The sequence below is a fragment of the Hetaerina americana genome, unplaced genomic scaffold, assembly GCF_022747635.1.
Source record: "Hetaerina americana unplaced genomic scaffold, ioHetAmer1.1.p SCAF_1, whole genome shotgun sequence".
In the NCBI taxonomy this organism is placed as follows: domain Eukaryota; kingdom Metazoa; phylum Arthropoda; class Insecta; order Odonata; family Calopterygidae; genus Hetaerina; species Hetaerina americana.
This window is the reverse complement of record NW_027286069.1, coordinates 28,769,097-28,783,657: the sequence shown is the minus strand read 5'-3', so window position 1 is coordinate 28,783,657 and position 14,561 is coordinate 28,769,097. Positions and strand designations below refer to the sequence as shown.

The following is a 14,561-nucleotide window of genomic DNA, read 5'->3' as shown; positions in this document are numbered from 1 at the left end:
AAGTCTAAGTAATTTTGCGATTTTGCCATTTAAAAAATAGTCGTAACAGCCATTTTATTGTAATTCCATAGCCTTCTCACGTAAATTACGCGACATCCGATCCCTATACACAATCTATTATCCTGTGTCTGTCACTTAAATAAACCCACGTATCCTTGCCAGTGGTATTCTCCTTCTTGTGCCCGCATCTTATGTGTTGCTCCATTTAAGGCCCCCTTTTCATAAGTCTGCTATAGAAAAAATAATTCGAGGCCCGTGAGTGACGCCACAGCGAGCAATAAAAAAGACGGGTTTTGTCCGCGCCGTCTTCAGTGCTCCAAGCGGTCACTCTGTCAAACACGCGGCCGGGACCTCTTTTTCTCTTCTCGCTCCATCCCGCGTCTTCGTCTCGTGCTCCGACCACGGAGATGACGTCACTTCCTTTCCCTCCATGGGCCTGGGGCTGCGGGTTGCATAAATGGGATGAGGGGAGTCCCGTACGGAAGAGAATGAGCTCGTCGTATAGACTCCTCCTCAGCCGCGTTCCTTCTCAATTTTAAGGCCAACGATTTTTTTCAAGGCTTTGTCAACGGTGCGCCACGACTGATACTGAGATATTTTTCTCCTTGATCTCCTTGTTGTCCCGCCTGCGAGACCCGAAGCGCGTGGTGGTGCTGTTCAGGGCGGGTGTTCCAAGCGAGCATGCGCACATTACGCTCACCCACGTCATCTGGTCGTCATCTCTCTCTAATTCTTGTCCTCTGGTGACAATTCATAGTGTCGCAAGAAATTTGGGATTAATTTTAGACTTAACGCTCCAAGTGTGTCTAGCTGCTGAAAATCTTGAAAATTATGAAAACATAATTGTCCGTCTGCATTAATGTCCCTCAAAGATACCTGCGTGTCCACCACATACAACCATACTAAAGCCATGAAACTTATATCATTCGATGCAGACTTATGTTTATTTGAGTAATCCGTGGTACTTTGTCAGCCACCTTGCTCTTGATGGCCAAAAGTTTATGAATTACTGATATTTTTTCGTATCCGAGGTCATGCCGTGGCTACTCCCATAGGGATTTGCAAGTGCGGGAAACGAGTTAGGAATGGAAGTAAAACCTATAGAAGTGTGTCGCTCTCCTGAGTATCCAAAACTAATATTGTATGGACTAAAGTTAATTTCCCCACCAAGTGCATCATGCGATATCGTAGAATTTTAATTATTACTAAGAAATAATCAGAATATAAACTTATTTTTTAATTGATATTCTTAAGACTTCTCTACGTAGTCACAATCCAGAGTTACATATTTCTCCCAGCGTTTCTAGACCTTTTGGAAGGCCGTCGTTTTAGAACTCAGCAGATTTTGTCGAAAACATTGTTCCACCTTTTGTGTCATACATATGTGTGATAACGTCACTTGTGTCGTCTAATCTCTGGCTCCGCTATGGTTTTTGAGTTCTGGGAATAAGAAAAGGTCCCTTGGGGCGAGATCGAGAGAATACGGCGGCTGTGGCGAAAATTCAAAGCCACATCGCTCAACCGTTTTTTTTCATAACATCACGCAATTTGTTCAGAAGTGTGCAGTAATACAGGTAGGCACACTGATGTTCTGATTCTTCTCCGAGTAGTCTGTAAAGATGACTCAACGACTGTCCCAAAAAACAGCATTTTCTTAACTGCAGACTTCTGCATCTTAGGGGGAGTTAAGTCGCTGTGCTGCCACTCCTTGCTCATCTCTTTGGGCTCTCGATCATATAATATATACATATGTGTGTGTGTATGTATATATATATATATATATATATATATATATATATATATATATATATATATATATATATATATATATATATATATATATATATATATATATATATATATATATATATATATGGGGAAGGAACTGGCCCCCCCTACCCTGATGTGTGAATTTCACACACCGTCGCTTGTGCGAAATCAAATAAGCCCTGAAAAAGCGTAAAATCAACAGCACCTACCCCTATTTGTTGCAATGATATTGATTTACAGGATTTCTGGGGAAAACTGCCAAAATTGCATATTTAAAAAAATAGTATCTCATAACTGGTCCGAAGTAACTTGTAGAGCATGTATTAAGAACCTCAAAATACGAACCTCACATTTCTTAAAAACTGTGTCAGCATTTCATGGCTGTCTACGATTGAATGAATTTTACATCACTTTTCATCACTCGTCAATGATAGATGAACCAAGGTGACTCTGGTTCGCGCAGTCACGATCGAACCGTTTTAATTCCTGCTAATAATGAATTTCAAGGCTGTTTAGGCCAGACTTTGTATTGTCATGGTATGCGAAGAGGAGGGGACTTAATTGTCACCGTCGTATTAAGCGGAACCATGCCTGATTGTTCTATATAATCTTTCTATACATAGTTGTTAGGTCATGACACACTCTAAATGATTTCGTTGATAATTAAAAACGTAAGCTCTGTCAGGTGTTATGGCTTGAGTAAAATCGATCCATTGGGTATACCATTGTCTTGAGGTCATATGACAAATGCTCGATCTAATTTAACGACCTTATAGGACCTCTTCATTGTTGGTCAATCCAATACAAAGTATGCGCATCAGCTATCGCGGCGGTGTACAGTGGTTCGAATACTTCGCCAGTTTTTCTTAAGTGCTCTACATCTGCACAATACACCGCAAACCGCCTCAAGGGCGCCTTAGGGCACCATTCTTCCATTATAAATATGCATTTACACAATATATGAATATTTTTTCACATAAACACACACCCGGGTCGCGGTAATCCAGGAGTAGAGCGTTGGACTTGAGGGCCTGGGTTCGATTCCCGGACAAGTTTCTCTAGATACCCTCAGCTATGTGATTTTTCGGATTCCAGATCTTCCTGGGAAACCATATTGGGCTCAGGGAAAGGAACTGGGCCCTGGGGAAAATTCACACATCGGGGTAGTTCTGGATGAACTCAATCATAACGTGCCAAGCAGACCTTTGGGTTGAATACTGTGTTTATAGTTTATAAACACCCATACGCATTCTCAACTATGTCATACAAAAATAATGGTGTGTTCGACTGAAGTTTGAAATTTTACTTTTTTGATTTAAGAATTCAGTAGTGACTACGTCGATTTTTTTCCGAACATATATCGTACGAGAGCATATTGAGTCCTTGAATCGATCAGTTGTGGTATCTATCTCTCTTATTTAACATAAAGGTGAAGATCATATGTATATCACAGATTCATTTTATGCAATGGGAGATTATATTTTTACTTTTTAATAACGTCGTTACGCCTTAAACTCCTATAATTGATGGCGTCAAATTTGCTTCATTTTTTTCAGAATATGTAAAATATAAGTTCTTACCAGTTTATCTGTGTGGGTACTTATTGTGTAGGCTATTTCTCTGTGTTTCAAATGCGATAATGCCTTCGGACTACTCAAATAAAAATCCAATCTTCGTGGTTTTCTGACAGACTCAATATCACTTTAAGAGGCTGTAGTTGGCACATAGGAAAATATGCTTCTTGAAATTGAAATTCACCAGCTTTTGGGTTTATTTTGAGGTGAGCCCTACTCTCTCCAAAAGTAACCTTCGTGTTGATTGCCGCTACTTTTTATCTCCTTATATTTCCCAAATGTTCATTTTAACGTCGTTTGCGCAGTGAAAGTGATTGCCTCGGTTTCAATACAGAATAGTGTAGTGATATTCGTCGAGGTTTCGGGAATGGTTATAAGTTACAATTTATTACCTTCATTGTTTTGTCCTTGAGCCTGTTGTTTCCGGTGGGAAGTTATCTTCACCGTCAGAGCATCAATTTCTACTGGTCTAGTGGTTTTGGAAAAATCTCGTTCTTGAAAATTAACATATGCGGCCTTTTTTTGAAGTTGATGGCGTAATGCAGTAAGCATAGAGACTTACCTAAATTTTCCATCAAATATACATATAATCATTTATTTCTCAGAGGCCTTCTTCAAGTAAGACTGAAAATTACGGAGAGAAGTTAGCTTACCTCTGTCCGAAATTTCCAGTCCTACATGAAGGCCGAAAGCTCAAACAATCTACAATATGAGTGTCCTTATTAGTGAAACTATTTTATTTGTGTTATACTATGCCGCCCAAATATTAAATATGTATATATATATATAGATATATTATTTATATATATATATATATATATATATATATATTATAGATAGATATATATATATACATTGGTGGTCTGAAAAGTTTCCGGCCTAAAAAAGATGCAAGGCATTTTTTCAGAGATTTTTGAGGCTGGAAACTTACCTCAAAAATCTTTGAAAAAATGTCTTGCATCTTTGTTAGGTCGGAAACTTTTCAGACCACCTTCGTTTATTAATTATTTTTAAAACACTTGGACATCAACAAACAATATAGGAACACATAATCAAAACACTCATTTGTTATTTCTTACTAATTTCGACGGAATTTAGCTCCGTCTTCCTCGGAAGAATTAATAATTAATTTTTATTCAACACTGCCGTGTTACTTTTGTATAGATGCCCGTCTAAGCGTTCGAGGGAGGAGGGCAAAACATGCCCGTGGTAGAGTTGTTCATGTCATCTTTAACGTTGAATCCTCTTTCGGATTTTTACCGGAGTCATTGAAAAATTTTCTTATTTCCCCTTGCCTGGAATGTGAGCTTTAATGTGATATTAAACGTAATCCTTTCTTTTGACCCCACCCCATTAATAGACTGGCCATCGATCATCCAAGAAATATTTATGCCCATATTTTTTTGGCACAGTCGGTCTTTGATGCCGCGCATCGACTGCTTTAATCGTCGGTAAACCACGATATTGCAACATTGATCCCTTACGCCTTTTCTCGTGAGAAAGAGAATAGCTGCTCCTCTGCGTCGAACTAGTCACAAGCAGAATTCACCTCTACGTATCTTTCCGATAGTAACAACCCCTCCTATTGAAGGCGTGATGGATCTAGCTGGAACCCTACCGCGCGACAGAAAGGGAGGAGGAGAGGAAGGGAAAAACTAGCATTCACTAGGTCTTGAACCCGGACTTTTTGCAGAGAAAGTCCAGTCGTTTCACCCCTTTCACCTATGTACTTGTTTTGAAACGCGCCGAGTCGAAAGCCATCCTTCCGACAGCCGTGGATCTTGTCCCGGAAATCATTTCAACGCCAATCGTCGGTAAGGATTCGATCTTTGAGCGCGTGAGTCCACCTTTTGCGTTGAATTTCCGCACTGACCTTGGCCTCTGGCGGAAGACCTACAGGAGAGTCGTCGTGTCAGCTTTTTTTTGTACCCTTCGCAACTCAAAACCGGAAGAGCGCGGGAAGTCATTCGGAATCGCTGCAGAGGATGCTTGGACGGAGTGATAGAAAGCTTTGAAGGCTACTAGGTGACCAGAACCGCAGGGGATTGAAGCTCAATGTATGTACGTACGAGTGCACGTTCGTGCATGCTTCCTATCACTCGCGCGAAACGGAAAGAGTTTTGAAACGGATGAGGTGGGGGCTCTCTTTTCAATTCGTTCCGACCAATGGAGAATGATGCTGCAACCGGCCAGTCCACCGTCCTTCGACGAGATTCGATCGATGGAAAAATGTTTAAATATTTTTTCCTTCTCTGAAACTGGAATTCACTCCTTGCCCGTCAGGTTATCCTAACTTTTCAACTGAAATGTCAGATTAATATCCAAGTTCTCCAATCCCTATCCTCTTTAGTGCTCGCAATAGAGTGATCAGAGAGGCAAGATCATGAACATTTGAATGCCATGCACTTCTCTTAGCCATTTTCTCGAAGAACTTTGATTAAAATATCGCGACTTAGACGCATTTCTGCTCTAAGTCCGTAATTCCGGTCGTCATTTGGTGTAACTGGAGCACATTAATGGCCGAAATATTGCAATTTGTCTCTAGTTGGTGGGTAATGCAGTTATTTTATTCATTAATAGTTTATTAATCGCTCGCCCTACTTGGGAATTGATGCTGATCAAATAGACTCGTGTCAAAATTCAACTAGAATAAATTTAGTTTTTCACTCATCATCGGATTTTGCTGGTCGGTTTTCAAATTCGATTCTCCCACCAAATGATTGATCGATATTTAAGCACATAAATGAAATATACAGTCAAAATATATTTTATAGTCATGCGCGTTTAGTGGGGCACGTAGTAGTCCAATAGGTAGATCATTGAACTATTATCCGAAGGGCCCGGGATGCCACTGTATCTCAGCTTCTAAGCTGTATGATTTTTTGGGGGTCAGATCTTCCTGGGGAAGCGTAGACGACACAGGGCCCCCTACCATGATGTGTGAACTTAACGCGCAATTGGGTATAGTACAAGGTGAACTGTACCTCCACCTATCAACCAAACGTTCGGGTTGATAACTGTGGTGGCTCATGTAGTGCACCTTTAATGTGCATTTCTGAAGTGCTCCTCGGAGCTTACTTAAATAAGTACGCAGTGTCACCTGCAGACCTTTCCTCTTTTTAGATTATAATGCGTGTTTCTTCGCTGTGGCATGCGTGAAAACTCTTTTTTAGGTCGTGACTACTAGCCCTGCCATCGTTATAGAGACAGCATTGTGGTTTTCTGCTTTTGTTCCCTTTTCGTGCTGCGCAAGTCACGTTCTAATGAGTCGCATGAGAACCACACTCTTAACGTATGCTCTTGTTCCCTTTGTTACGAAATAATTCTGATTTCGCCTTATCTTGACGCTTCGTATTTTTCCTAAATTTCCTCAGAGGCTCACAGCAAAGGAACACCTTCCCCCTTTGTCCTATTCGGCAACTCTCCTCGGTCGTTGCCTTGCTAGCCACTTTTGCCGCGGGCGTGTTCATTGAGTATTTTTTAGTCCTAAGTTAAAGGACATAGGCATATGCACATGCTATTGCTTTTATTCCTTTACTCGAGCATTTCTTAGTGACATAATTTTTGGGCTCTTCGTAGAACGTGTTCGCTCTGAATTTTATCCCATCTTGTCATTTGCGTCTCGCTTGTCAAGCAAAATGTGTACCATAATAGTGAGTTAGCGACGAGCGTTTAATCAGAGTCATTCGGTATGAGCGACCTTGAAGGTCATAACAATTAAGTTGTCTCATTCCCGTCATCGCTAGAATCGGAGTAGATCACAGGCGCGTTGGAATGTGCATAATTGAGTCACTCTCTCGTCAGGCCATTGTCCTTGACTAAGGACTCTGTTAGCGAATATAAATGAGCAGGAGTCTTAGGAACCCTATTAATGCACGAAACTAAACAATTGGTAAGCGCATTTTTATCACATATTAATGATAGGATGGACTTGGGTTACTCTAGTATTTGGGCATGTCGTATCGGAAAAAATTGGGCATTTGAGCGAAAAATTATTTGCCGCATTGTCGCTGCCGAGTGGTATGTTTTATCATTCACTAAGACGTTCGGGAAAACCGTTAGAAAATATTTGACCAGTTTGACTTAACCGAATCTGCAGGGTCGTAGAGACTTACTGATTTATGGTATCCTTTTTGATTAGCATTGAAACGCGCACATTTATTTCTTTCAGCGACAAATATCGTGAGAATTAACTGATAGTAAAACACGTTCCAATATCCATGCTCATCTCCATGGAAAGTTTTCTTATGTGTATTTAGTTACACTTTTACAGGAACCTTTCAACACGCGGGGTCTCGCGTTCGTTAATTCACTTTCCATGCCGCACAGTCTTTAAGGAATTGTTGACTCGCAAGCGGCGCCTATCTTATTTGCTTATGTTTTTGTGGCAAACATTGCTGATTGATGACCAAATATTTCATTCGACCCTCAGCTTGCGAGTGTTTTGAATAGGTAGTTCTTCTCGCTGACATTGTGAAATTCTAAGCATTTTAAAGCGGTTTAGTGAACTTTCTGGAGACCTTACAGTGATCATGGGAAGTCTATGGTGTCGTATTTCTGGGGGAGCTAACTTCGCTTGCCAGATAAACTTTCCGTGACTATCACGCTGCACCACCTATCTTGCTCTTCACTTGCGCCAGGAGCAGGTTTTATGCTCCGTCGTGGTAACATCCTCTATGCCTCAGAATTGGTTGTGTGGTCTCAGCATTACGTGAAATGGCTTAGTCACTAGTTTCCATTGTTCGTTACATTCCATTTTCTCTTACTAATGCGTGGTGTTGGCGTGTCTCGAAAACAATTTAAGAAGACCCTTTCTCTCGAGCAACGGTCATCATCCACTCATTCATTAACATAAGACATTACCTATTCATGCCTTGAAATTTCAAGGTTTTTCAACGAAACGTGTGCCTCAAGTATTACCGCATGTTTGGTTTAACTAGCGTTTTTTATGAAATTAATACCCACGCGCTTCATCTTCATTGCTACGTGCGTGATGCCTCTCAGACTGATTTTATATAACACTTGTTTCTTTTCGTTTCCTTCAACTGAGACTCTGAGCTTTGAACTAACGTACTTATGCAATATTTGAAAATATTTTGAAGTGCATTACCAGCGTATTGTTGTGATATCCGCCCTTATGAGGTATTCCTCAGAAACTCGTTACAGCTTCGCTGCTTGGTGTAATTTCGTCTCGTCTGAGAAACCCATACTCCTTTTTGTGCCGCATTGAGTATCGGGAATGTGTTCTTTTATCGTGAAGAATGTTGGCCTTTTTTGAAATTTTCCTGCGTTAGTGACTCACTTATCCTTGAAGATCACCTGACTGCACACTACCCTTCGGCGTAATCCATCACCGCACGTGCCGTTTATGTCGTCTCGGTGCGCATTCCTGACTCTACAGTTAATTTAAATGCACTGCGTCTCGTCCGTTAATGAATCGTTTCGTATGCCCGTCTTCGGCTAATTGGAGGACTCATTTCATGCGAGTTACGCCCCTTTTCATGGGCCTCAAGCCATTCGTTGGAAGGCAACATCGAAACTTATCAGGCTCAAAACCTCACAGAAGAGAAAGGAAAGGATTACGACAGTAATACCGCATAGTGTGGGTATAACTTTGAATAAAATGGCTTTTATGCGGCATGTTTAATGCTCCATGAAGGACGTTGAGTGAATCTACGCGCTTGGAGGCCTCCTTCATAAAGCATGTTAATGATTAAAATGGCGAAAAAACACCTTTCACCTACACTGAAATGAAGGTGAAGGTGCCTGGGGTAATATGAGCGTGTACTATCGTCATATTGTGGTTTGTCATCGAGGCTATTGACAACACTCTTGTTTCACGTTATTGGATGATGAACACTGGGAAATATTAGTACTATCGGAGTTGGTGGTAAGGCTTAAGATAATGTACGTTAATGCTGGATGATGATGCATTCCTTGCCGATTTTCCATGGTTTTCGTCGTAAAATTTCGCCTAGTTTACTTCGCAAGAGCAACGTAATGAGCTTGCAAATGAATGCAACGAAAAACAATACAACTGGCAACACTAAGGTTTCGGGTTCGAATTCCGAAGATTTTAGATTTTTCGGTGGTATTTCGTTTCATCCTGGAAATTCTATATGAAGAAATCTTCAATTGGAGTTTGCCGTCCTTCCGATGGAACGTTGAATTATAGACCTCTACCGCATTCCTAGAAAAACCATGCCCCTACATAATTACTCACAAATTCCTGGTGGCACAAATGAACTAATAACTAGGACTAGATGCAGGCATTTACAAGAAGGTCAATTTTACGTTCAATTAAAATAAAGCGATTCCTGTGGTTATTTATGGCGTGAAAAAAATCGGATTTTTAACGATCGATATAACAATATAATTAATTAATTAATAATAAGATATAACGATGTATATTAATGATCAATTATTGTTTTAAATTTTTTGAATGAAAATGTAACGTCATGAAGGTCTTCATTGGCGGGTGAGAAGTGAAATATTATAAGTCAGAAGTTGAGGTTTATTTGGCGTTAATTACTTTCTTCCACGGATCCATTTATAAATATTATTTGAATAATCTGGAGAATCTAGAAATGGGATATGTAGGACAAAAAGCAGATAATACGGACTATATTGTTTGTGTGTACATATATAAAAGTATGTAGTACAAAAAACTCACCAATATAAGCACTTATACATATGCGACCAAAGAGGAAGCATTCCGAGGTATAAAAATACGGGCGAAGATTAATGGAAGGTGAAATTGGAGGGATGAAATGGAGGAGAAAATGTGTAGGACGAGTCCCGGCGTTTTGAGAGTGTGTTCCCCGTCATCTCCATGGATATCTCTGCAATGTCACCGTCTTAGTTTAACTCATTTTCTTTTTCCTTCTCCCACATTCGACTCCGTCTCCTTTTTGCCTTTTCTCACCCTATTTTTTCTCCGCGTCCTCTTTTTGTTCATAAATAATGCCATCGATTGCCTATCTTTCTCCCACTCTCCTGGGAGTGTGCCGGTGTTCCTCTTCATCGCCGGTGTGGCTCCACGCAAACCGTTAAGCATAAGAAAGTCGAATTAAGGATAATCAAAGGACCGCGAGGAACTGACTTACGTGGCAGATAATAAAATATTGACTTTGGCAAGCCATTATTACTACAGTTTGTTTTGCAAAGAAGAACTTTTTACTTGGACAAGAGTTTTTCTGGTAGGTTTTTCTCATAGTTGGTCCCTGCTCGCGCCTCTTCTTATCGGCGAATGCAATGGTTCTTATCTTCTCAGTCGGAAAACATTTGAAGGAAAACAGCGTCGGATGGTGAAAATCGAATTTTGTATCAGGAGAGTTAAAGCGTTAAGGGTTGAATGGCTTCTTTGTGGAAGATTTACGTGCGGTCGTGCGCTATCGCTCGGCCGTTTGCGAAAGTGAAAGGGTAAGCGAGAAACTCGTTTTCTAGATGCCGTGGAAGGGTCTTTTGTAGCCAGATTGGCTAACCCTTCTTGGCTGGGTCAGCGATATTTGGAGATTAAACTGCTGGGCTTTTCATCTGTGAAATTAGATCTCGGAAATATTTTTAGAAGCCAGCAGTATTAAGTATACGAAACATACACTAATTTCAATATTTTGAATGTGTCTGTGGTTAAAATAGGATCAAATCTATCAAATCTATTTTATTAATAGGTAGAAAAAGAAGAGGGTGTAGACTTTTGGCTAGCTCTTTTTGTGGGTTCAGCATTTAATTTGGTGTATCTCCTAGTGTGAAATGAGTCGTTTTGGGGAAAGTCGTATTGGAAGTAGGTTTATTGGAATCAGATCAAATTCAAACTTGACCTTTCTTGATGAGTATTTCCCATGATTTTTAGGGGATCCTGATGATTTTAAGAGCAGATTGGAGTGGTGTGTTTACCCTCTCATGTAAATTGTAGACTGCAGACTAAATTCTAGCTCATGTTTGGATACCGTAAAGAATATATTTTTACTGGTGATAGATATGTTTATGTTGTCTGCGTACTCACTATGACATATGCTGCATTTATTTAGTTGCCAATTTTATATTAGCTTATCCTTAGATATATTTTGATAAAATTTATCAACAACCATAATTCTATCTTCGATTGAATGAAATTATTCAAAGATATGCCATCGCGTCCATTATTTAAAATATCTTATAAAGGCGTCTTAACAGTATATTGAGGCAAAACCGCGAAAGCGCTTCCGTTTCTCTCATTTTATTCAGATTGAATTGTTCAATTTTGGTGACTACAAAGTTTCAACGCCGAAATTAGGTTAATTTTAATATTATGTGTAAAATGTTTAGGAATATAGTATTCCAGTGGTCGAGAAATGTGCTACTGATCGGAAAGCCCGAGTCCGATTCGCGAGCACACCTCTGAGCACCCTCAGCTTTACACAAGCTGTGTGATTTTTCGGGTACCAGATCTTCATAGCAAACCATAGGCTCCACAAGGAAAGGAACCGGGTCCACCTACCCTAAAGTTAGAATTTCACACGCCGTTAGGCTTGGGGAAATTAGAAAAAATTGAGTGGGAGATGGAGAGAGGAACTACACATATTTTAGGGCTGTGCAAGGTGAGAGAGAAGAAAGGCTGGAATTACTGGAGCGATACTTACTGGGGAGTGTTAAACAGAAGATTGGAAAAGATGGGATGGTAACAATATTTAACTAAATCATAGGAAGAAGTGAACTAAACGGAGCTGGTCACTGATAGATTATTATTAGTAGATGTAAAATCTGAACCAACGAACATGGCCATTGTTCAGGTCTACATGCCACCAAGCAATCATGACGAGGGAGACCTCGATAGGGTATACGATCAGTTAAGAGGACATAAATGCGCGTGCTCCTGAAATAATCATTTAATGGTGATGGGGAATTGTAAAGTAATGGTGGGAGAAAGGACATCTGGTGGCGATGTGGCTACTACGGTTACGAAATAAGGAATGACCTCGGGGAGAAAGCAATGGAGTTCTGCAGGAGGCAAGGTTTAATCATAATGAACTTTGGTTTAAGCACCAAAACATTTGTAGGTATGAATGGAAAATATCAGAGTATTCAGAAAGGCATTAGTTCAACAATATTATGGTTAGGCACAGATCCAGGAACACCGTGTTTTATTTCCACAACTTCCCGGGAGTGTGTTCGGGTTCTGATCATAATTTAATACTAATGAAGTGAAACGTCGGATTCAAAATGATAAAAAGGGAAGACGGATGAAGCAATGGAATGTGGAACTATTGACCAAAAGTAAAAGAAAGCAAAACTAGGAGGCTGTGGAGAAAATTAGGAGAGGGGGCAGGCGTGCGAGTACATTAAAAGAAAAATGAGAACACATCAAGAGAGGGATATAGAAAATCGTTAACGACTCCATGGGAACAGTTAATAAGAAAATGACAAGGAAGTCATGGGTTACGAACGAGTTGATCAGGAAGAGAGACGTGAGGAGCAAATGGACGAATGTGTGCACAGGGTTAGGCAGAGGAAAGTACAACGAAATGAATGATAAATTGAGGCGGGAACTAGTTGCGCGATAGGAGCGTGGAGGAATACGCCATGCAAAGATGTGGAGAGTTTACAAAAGAAGGGTGAAATGCATAGGTGCGCATCATAGAAAGGTGAAGGATTATCAGGAAGTACGAAGGCAAAATCCGTACACAATATTAAGGATTCGGCAGGAAAATTAATAATTGAACCTAGAAATATTTGAGAGAGGTAAAAGTTATACGCGACGATCTATATTGCAAATATATTAGGCCAACGGGTTTGGACATAGAAAGAGATAATGACGTAGATGGGATTAGCTTAGGTCCAGGCATATTTGATTGCGAGATAGAAAGGGCATTAGGGAATTAAAATTAAATAAGGCCGTGGGGATAGATAATATCCACTACGAACTACTTAAGTAGTTATGAAAACATGGAAGAAAGAGTTTTTATGGCCTTATTCGTAGCATTTATGGGGGAAGAATCTGGCCAAATGGTTTCGTCAGATCAGTGTTAGTTCCTACTCCAAAAAAGGGAAATGCAGCCTTATTTGGAGTCTATAGAAAAAGTTTAATTTCACGCTCACCTAAGGTGGTACTTTTGGTCTTCAATAAAAGGATGGACCGAAAGGCAGATGTTTACTCGAGGATGATCATATTGGTTTCATGAAGAGGAGCGGTCCACGTAATACTATAGTAGTAACAAGCTCACTAATAGGAAGTGGTAGGAAATACAATCAGGCTATATTTGTTTGCTTTGTAGATTTCGAGGTGTTTGATAGTATAATAGGATAGAATTAATTAATTTATTGCAGAAGATCGGAGAAGATTGGAGGGATAGATGACTTAACCGTAATCTGTATATGCTTTAGTGTGCCTAGGTACGAGTAAAGGATTAAGGGTGTGGATGGACAGTGTGATGAAGAGGTTTAAAACAAAGGTGCCCATCATCACTTTGCTTTTCAACTTTGTTGAAGGGGAAATGGTAAAATGGCAGGGGAAGAACTGGAGATAGGAATGAAGATCGGTCGGCTTTAGTGAGCCAATCAGCCAAGGGGTTGTAATTATTGCTGAGCGTGTTAGAAAATCAACGTGGTATGTATGGGATGAGCATCAAGGTAAGCCAAACAAAGTTACTTGATTTTTGAGAAAGAGGCAAGTTAAGTGAAACGTTAGAATCGGAAGACAAAAACTAGAGCAAGTGGTGCAGTTTGCTTATCTTGAGGATGTCTTGGACCTAATCGTCGAAATTGTTGGGATATAAGATGCAAAGTTGTATTAGACAAAGAAAATTTCACAAGGTGGTGGGGAAGGAGAGATGGTTGCCAGGAGTAATCCAAAGAAGGACGAAAGATGGATTCAGAGCATTTTTACTGGCATAGAATGCTGAATACTGTAATAGGAGGAGGACTTTAGGCAAGCAAGGCAGAGTTAGGAAAAGAATAAGGATATTGAACGTAACGGAGGAAGATAAAATGTATGCGGAATTGAAGAACGATTTATTGCAGTTTGAGATGTCAGGTGACGCGAAGAAATGTAGGATTGCACTGTATGTCTCGACTAAAACCGCCCTCAAAAGATAGACTTCCAAAAAATGACCACACAACCATTGAATGGCGATGTTAATACCTTAGATAATACGTTGGCGATGTAAACTTAGTATTAAGCAAACGTGATCATCCATAGAATGTTTCTTTTCCGTAACTGCAAGGAAACTTGTTGTGAGT

At 40.1% G+C, this 14,561-nt stretch overlaps 1 protein-coding gene across 2 annotated transcripts in view; it reads left to right on the top strand.

The window, feature by feature from the left end:
• raskol (Ras GTPase-activating protein raskol) overlaps positions 1 to 14,561 on the top strand; it is a 650,862-nt gene that overhangs the window by 341,398 nt on the left and 294,903 nt on the right. The gene's annotated exons all lie outside the window — the stretch shown is intronic.